This window comes from Zeus faber (assembly GCF_960531495.2).
Source record: "Zeus faber genome assembly, chromosome: 1".
NCBI classification, from domain to species: domain Eukaryota; kingdom Metazoa; phylum Chordata; class Actinopteri; order Zeiformes; family Zeidae; genus Zeus; species Zeus faber.
The window spans coordinates 24,205,516-24,213,159 of NC_137193.1; positions in this window are offsets into that span (position 1 = coordinate 24,205,516).

Below are 7,644 nucleotides of genomic sequence, written 5' to 3' on the forward strand. Positions count from 1 at the left end.
CGATGTTCTAAACTTTGGAATTCACCTTGTCATCTGCGTTCAAGGTATCGAGCCTGCACTAATGACCTCTTTGTACTTGACAGGGTCAACGTTCAGATGTTTTTTGGGATGTTTGTACGTTTTTCAACGCGGCTCAGAAACATTACCCAGAATGATTATCTAATAGGAAAGGAATGTGTGATCCAAACAAAAAGTAACATGATAGATTCTGTACTTTCAGTAGGACTGTTCCTTACTAAAGAGATATTGCCTCTTTACAATCAGAACGTTAATTAACCGACCTGAACAACTCGGATGAAATGCAATTTGACGTGTACTTGTCTTGAACATATTTTATTGAGACTTTCTGTATGTGTTGTCTGTTGTGTTGTCTGATGTCGTGTTTTATTTGTTATGTTTTGTTGTGTGTGCACCCCAGGAAGAGTAGCTTACACCATGAGCACACTACACGACTTCCAAAGTGGTCAGATCGCTGTACAGTTCACACTACACAACTTTGTGTCTTGTGATCATGAGGTCTTGCAGTCTTGTGGTTTGCACTCTACATGACTGATCGGCGACAGGAGGTCCCACGTGACAAGATCTTTCACCGGGAGGAATCCCCGACGAGTCTGTCGAGTCTCCAAACTACGTTTCGTCACGAAAACACAGGTGAGAAGTGACTCCGGAAATTATGAGATACCAATGCGCGTGTCAGGATTATTTATTTTTTATCGGAGTCTTGATCACTGTAAGAAAACGAATAAAAGCACAAATTTAATAAGAAGCCTATTAAAAACCTAGAGCAGAAAAGTAAACTCGGTGTGTTGTGTGTTTCTGGCCGCTGCTCCGTGCACTCCCTTATCTCCTTCTCGACTCCTCCCCTCCACACCGTGAGTGCTCTCATTGGCTGTAGCTCAAGTGCTCGGCGAGCAGTCGGATCGCGTCGTGAGCAGCACCACGCGCTTGTCGCTCACGGGGAGTGCACTATGATTTTCCTCCGTTCTAGGGCTTTGCTCGGCGATCTCCAAAAACCTGACGCCGAGTGGAAAATCAGGCCAGAATCATGTCTGAACTCAGCATTAGTGGCCGACAGTGGGGATCCAAATAAAAATTAATGAAGAATGAAGAATGAAGACCCTCTGACAGGAACAATATCGACTTAACTCAAAGTTAAGGTCGGTGAGTTGAAAAGTTGAAAACAATAAAAACCTACTTAGCAATATATCTCCTGTCAGCAGCCAAAGTACTGGAGGGAAGATTGGCCCAGGGTCTCAATCTAAAGGCAAGTTAGTGTGCAGAGGTATATGTTTAGACATATCCCCTGCCCACCCTGAGCCCTCACTTATTACACACCTACCACCTATATAAATAATACTTCATACACAATAAACCATCCAGAGTTTGTAGATGTCTTCTTTGGTTCTAAGGGTTCTTCAGGAATGACCTCTGGCTCTAAAACCCTGTTTCTAGGCTCATTTCAGAGAAACTCCCAGTTGGTATCCCACGACGGCTCTGAGATTCTCCCCCGCGAAAGACCCCCTTCCAAGAGTCTGGGAGAAGAGACGGGGCCGGTAGGGTACCTGGGGAACTTCACGTAGATTGGAATCTTATCTACCTCCTCATCTCCTTCTTTATGCCTGGGCTTTTTGCCACGTCTGCTGCTTCTTCTTTCATGACTTGAAGTATCAACCGTGGAGGTGTGGCACCCGTGGGCCCTCACATCCCGAGGCCTTGCTATTTTAGCCATTTGTGTGACATATTAGAGCAAAGGGTTAATGCCTTGAAAGAACGCCCACTGACACCGTAAACTGAAACGAGGAGGGGGGTGGGTTCCATCTCGAGAGATTTAGCGTTTCGGGCAGCCAGGGGTTTTAAATACCAGCGGGTTTTGATAGGGATTGTGATCACTAGCTGCTGAAAGCGTCTGAGGAGATCTGACCCCTGGTACAATAGGTGTCCATCAGTTAGCCACGTCGTTCCTGATGCGCAACATCGGCCGCTAATTGAAACTCTTTTAAAGTGACACGCTCCACGGGGGCAGGATCCCGGGAGATCAGCGGGTTAGCCGGGATAAAAGCTCAGAGACGAGGCATTCCAACGCGGGGCTTGGCCGACGCATGCCAGATATGCCAGAAGTCCCACAAATCACCCATTCATCGCCGTGACACTCTACAGCAGCGTGTTTTCTTTCTTCCCTCATTTCTTCTTGAGTGACTTTGTTATAAACTTGGATTGGAGTCAAGAGTCCGCAGGAATGCCTCGATGGTCCCAGCGTTGAGGTGAAACCATGACAATATTTGGTTTGTATTACACACACACACACACACAGATGAGGCGAAACTCACACTGGCTGGTTATTGGCATCGCACACACAGATGCTCTGAAGAGTTTTCTTCTTAAAGTAGCGGTCTCAATAGGGCTGGGGGACGGGTGGGGGTGAACACCATCATCCCAAATCCTCCCCTTTGTTTGGGTGTCAACTCCCACCTGCAACCCCCCCCCCCCCCAAACCCCAAAACACAAGCGCTAAACAACAAAAAAGGCTTCATGAAAACACAGGGTGTGAGGGGTTGTCAAGAGGGTCCATTACAGTCGCCCTAATTTTGTAAAGGAAGGAGATGTTTAATGCCCGCACGCATGTGTGTGTGTGTGATGTCATGCACACACCTTTGCACATATAAACATAACCTCTAACCTAGCGACTGGCTGCTGACATGCACACACCCGCAAACGCACACTCAGGTCCCCCTCTCTGTTCCTGTCCTTCACACTTTCATTTCTTCCCTCCTCTTTCTTTCCCCCATTTTTCTTTCTTTCTTTTCCTCCATCCGTCTTTCTTTATTTCTTCCTTTTATTATTTATTTTTATTTTATTACTTAATTTCTTTCCTCCTATTCAGTTTTTCTTCCTTAATGTGTTTCTCTCATCTATTTTTCTTTCCATTTTTATTTCATTGACTCCTTCTTTTCTTCTTTATTCCTTTCTTAATTTGGTTTCTTTACTTTTTTCTTTCTTTCTTTCCTTCTTTATTTCCTTCTTAATGTTTCTTCTTTCCTTTGACTTTTTCGATCTTTCTTTCCTTTTATGTTTTTCTTTCTTTGGTTCGCCCTCTCCTCCTCTCTCTCTCTCTCTCTCTCTCTCTCTCTCTCTCTCTCTCTCTCTCTCTCTCCTCTCAACAACCGATAATATCTACATTGGCAGAGCTCCAGCATGTCACTACGTTCACACGCTGCATGTCGGAGCCTGGAAACGAGCAGTATAAATACAGGACGAGGATTACAGAAAAAGTTGTTGTTTTCATTTCTCAATCTGATGCTGGATTTAACTGCAGCAATGGGGCCGCGTGGCACAGGAAACTACATCTGCACCAAGAAATCCAATGGCACACTCGTGAACTTTTATTTGTTTAAAACTGAAGTATTTCAACAAGAGTGACTTGTCAAGTGATGTAACCGGCCATATGAAGTAAGGACAAGTAGCAGACATTTTCCAAGTCATCGTGGCACCGCTTCCAAAAAACGAGGAGACGCTGGTGGAGCCCTGGAGATGAGCAGCAACTGCTACAGTAGCAGCGGCGCTCTGGGTGGTGCAGCTGCACGGAACCAGAGAGCTGTGCTTCCATCTGGACAGATCCTAACACAGACAGTGGCAGATGAAGACATTAAAGTAGAAGGATGTTTGGTACTTTTTTTTTTTTTTTTTTTGTAATATTCTAATCAAATTTGTTTCTCTGTTGGACTGTTATTGTCCAACAGTTGGAACTGTTGGAATTGGACTTCTGATTGATCCATTCAATGTCACGCTAGAACTGAATGTGGAAAGAGGTTCCAATTCACTGAACTCTAGTATTTTTACCATGCACAACTACATTTTGTCTGCTTGAAGTATGTATTTAAAACTCCACATGTTGACATATAACTTTGCCATTTTTCCACCGAGGCCTTGTTAGGATGTTGGTGAAATCTCTTAAAAAAACGGGAAGCTCACAATACAAAACAATGTATGCTGTATCATCCACCACATCCACATTTACATAAGAGACTAGAATCAGGAAGTTGTGCCACTTCCTACTGGCAACCTGCTGAAGCCAGCGTTACACTTTGGATGTACTGCGACCATTAGAAAAATATTTTTTTAATAAAACGTGTAAGCTATAATGTGAGTTTAATGTGATTTTAAGGTTTAAACATGTGCCCCATTGGGCTGCATTTAAACACAGTGAGAAGCTGCAGCAGAGTGGTGAGTTTCTCAATAGTAAAGCGTTCATTGAGGTATGAACAGTTATGAATGATGGGAAGCAACATTTTTACAAGGTCTGGGTTGAAAACTAGCAAACCTATCCTTTAATGCAAATACTGTTATCAGTGTTTCTTGAAATGTTCCGAAAATCGCAGTTTGGGCTATGACCTCGGAATTGTTTGTCCAATGTGAACGATCCATTGGTCTTTACTTGTAAAATGGCTGGAAGATCATTTATAAAAATTGTGCAATCTGTGGACACACGGCAGGGGATTAATGGGTTAATTATTAATAAATGTTTCCGTGCGTTTTCAGGGCCCCCCGACACAGAGACAATGGAGTAGCAGACACACAAGTTCATTGTAGAGAGCGGGCTAGGTGGAATAAGCCCAGGAGCGGGTGGCCAATATGTCATGACAGGGCTCCTCTCCTGAGTGTGTGTGGGGATGGGGGTTTTACCTGTCGCTTGTTAGACCAATCAACAAGAAACATGTATACAGTCACACTGATCCTGGGGCCAATTACCTAGACCCAGGAAAGGTGTGGCTGCTTAAACCACACTATCCCCACACCACATTCCCCTGACACCAAACTGAGGCCTGCCCCCGCCAGCAGAGAAAAAAAAAATGCCTAGACTCTGAAACAGGGTTCCCATACCTCAAACCAACAAAAAAAGTCCCACAAAACAGAACTGGCTCCCTGGAACAGCATCACCCGCCGACCCTCCCACAGGGCAAAAAAGTAGACTCCCCCCTCCTCCCTTCCAGAGTGCGGGGCCTCAAGCTGCTGTGCTGGCTGGTGGAGGCGTGGCCGGGCTTGGCTGTTGCGGGGGCTGCTCGCAGGGGTGGCCTGGCTGCTGGGCCGCTGAATGGTCCCGGTGGTGGCCGATGGGCGGAGCAGCTAGCTGTAAGCGGTGAACTGCGGTGGTTGCTGCGGATGTTTCTCCCCCGGTCCTCCGCCAGACACCCTGGGTGCTGCTCCTGCCAGTCGGGAGAGGGTGTCCCTTCCCCTTGCCGGAAAGTCCCTGTTCAGGCGCCATTGTGGCAGTTTTGCCTACCACACGCCAACCAAGCAGGATTTTCAGGGACCTTTGGCACAGAGACACAGACAATGGGGTTGACAACACACCAGTTTAGTGTAGCGAGTGGGCAAGATGGAATAAGCCCGGAGCAGATGGACAGCATGTCATGACAAGGGCAAGGTGTACAGCCACACTGATCCAGGGCCCAATTACCCAGACCCAGGACAGGAGTGGCTGCTTAAACCACACCATCCCCACACCACAGTTTTGATTATGTGCATATGTCTAATCTTACTCACATCAAATATTGAAAGCATTCACAGCTCATTTTCATCCAATAAATCATTGGATTTTTAATATGTGACGTTTTCTTTAAGTTTGGCCGTTTGTCTCATGTATCACTGCCATTGGCTTCACCTGATCTAAAATGTCATTCATAATAAATTTAAGTTTTACAGGTACGTCTATAAAAATGAAGTCCTAAATGTACATAATAGAGTGTGAGTGTGATCTGTGCTATAGGTTTAGGCGAACCCGACGGATTCCAAAAAGTATGGAACACGGCAGATGTTTTCAGAGCATGAATCCCAGACCGCAGCTATATAAAGGCAGTATAATTGCTGGACTGGTCTGAGAAAAAAACCCACCATGCCCTCACACTCCCTCTGGCTTCCTGTGTCACTCACACACACACACACACACACACACACACACACACACACACACAGACACACACACAGACACACATATCCAGTAGATCTTTGTTTTGTAAGCAGGCCATAAAATTCAGGCAAAGAATTCACTTAAAAATATGTTCCAATCATTGTACTAGTACCTGCAGTACTACACTTCCACTATTATCACAGGCAGTCTGGGAATCTTCAGCATATATTGTTTCATTTGATCCTCAACTATATTTCATCGGGTTAAAACTTGTCTGTACCCACATAATTGCACTGATTTCAGTGTGTTTATGATTGCAATATTTTACAAAGCATTAAATGACTGTTAATAAACATATTTAATCAATATACATGAAGTGAGTCTTTCACACGATGACTTTGTGGTGAAAGTTGTTTTTTTTTCCGCATCACCTCAACACTTCTCCGGGCTCCTCCAGGCGTCGTAAACTCATTCCGTTCCAAGTAGGATTAGCCACTCCACTTGACTTTGAAGCTCGGCGATTTCCAAAACAGAGTTTGTCCTCAAGGCCTCTATGGAAGCTGAGGCCATTTTAATGAGGGGATTTTCAGTGTTTGACCAGAACTATGCGAGAGTCCAGTCATGGATAGTCAGCTCTGATAACCAGTCCACCTATCAGAGCGGGCGTCCCTTCCCAAAAGTAGCAGCGCAGACAGTGTCTCTAAGTGCCGGGTTCCAGGCTGCTTCACAGTGGCATGCCCACGGCCAAACCTCAGCATAATTATATCGGTGCACGAAATGACATAAACAAGTCCATCATGCAAATGAATAGAAACACGGTTACGTATTTGTCCACTTCCATGAAGAATTATAATGCAGATGGTGACATGTGGCTTGATAGTTTGATAGACAGGACTATGCTAATCCAACTTAAATTAATCAAGAATTTAAAAACGTCTTTCTGGGACACTGCTTAAGGACACTTGCTGTTGGTCTTAGTCCACATAATCCATTTTCTCTGTTGTCAAGGTCGTCATGGAGGCCAACATCCATGGGGGTGTTATTGATCTTTGTGAGAGAACTAGTAAATTAAAAGAGCGAGGGAGTCAGGTGGTTCCAGTCGCAGAGAGAGGATGACGGCTCTGACGGGGCATAGAGGCCTGGCGGGAAAATAACAGTATACATCATTTCATACAGATGTCGATCATTTCATCGTGTGTTTTTGTTTTATCTACTGCAAATTTTGACCGGTGGAGTTTCTTCTAAACTCTGCTAAATGGTGGTGCGCGGTGCATGAAAAGACACCGATCCAATTCTAAACTGAAGGAGCAGGGAACTCCCCCGAACCCCCCCTTCCAAATAGTTTTTCCGTATGAGCAACGTACTGTACGGTAAGATGGAAATCAGGTGGAGCTTGCGCATAACTGAAGGGGGGGAAAAAAACTATATAAAGACATCTAAAAACATCTATCTACATTTCACTGCAAAGCCTTTTTTTTTTTCATAATAATACAATTGGAGACTTGGACACATGGTCATTATATATGATTTAGAGACCAATGTTTCTCTAACTTTTTTTTTATATCAAGGGCCCTCAATTTGATATGCAGGAAGGTATGTACCTCATTTCATTAGGCATTATCTCCGGGACCCTGATCTGAGATTTTTATCGTCAGATGTGACCCGAGTCCGAGCTTTCATTGCTGCCTGTACTATAGTTAGCGACCACAGTGGAGATATGATCAGAACGCTCACGATCG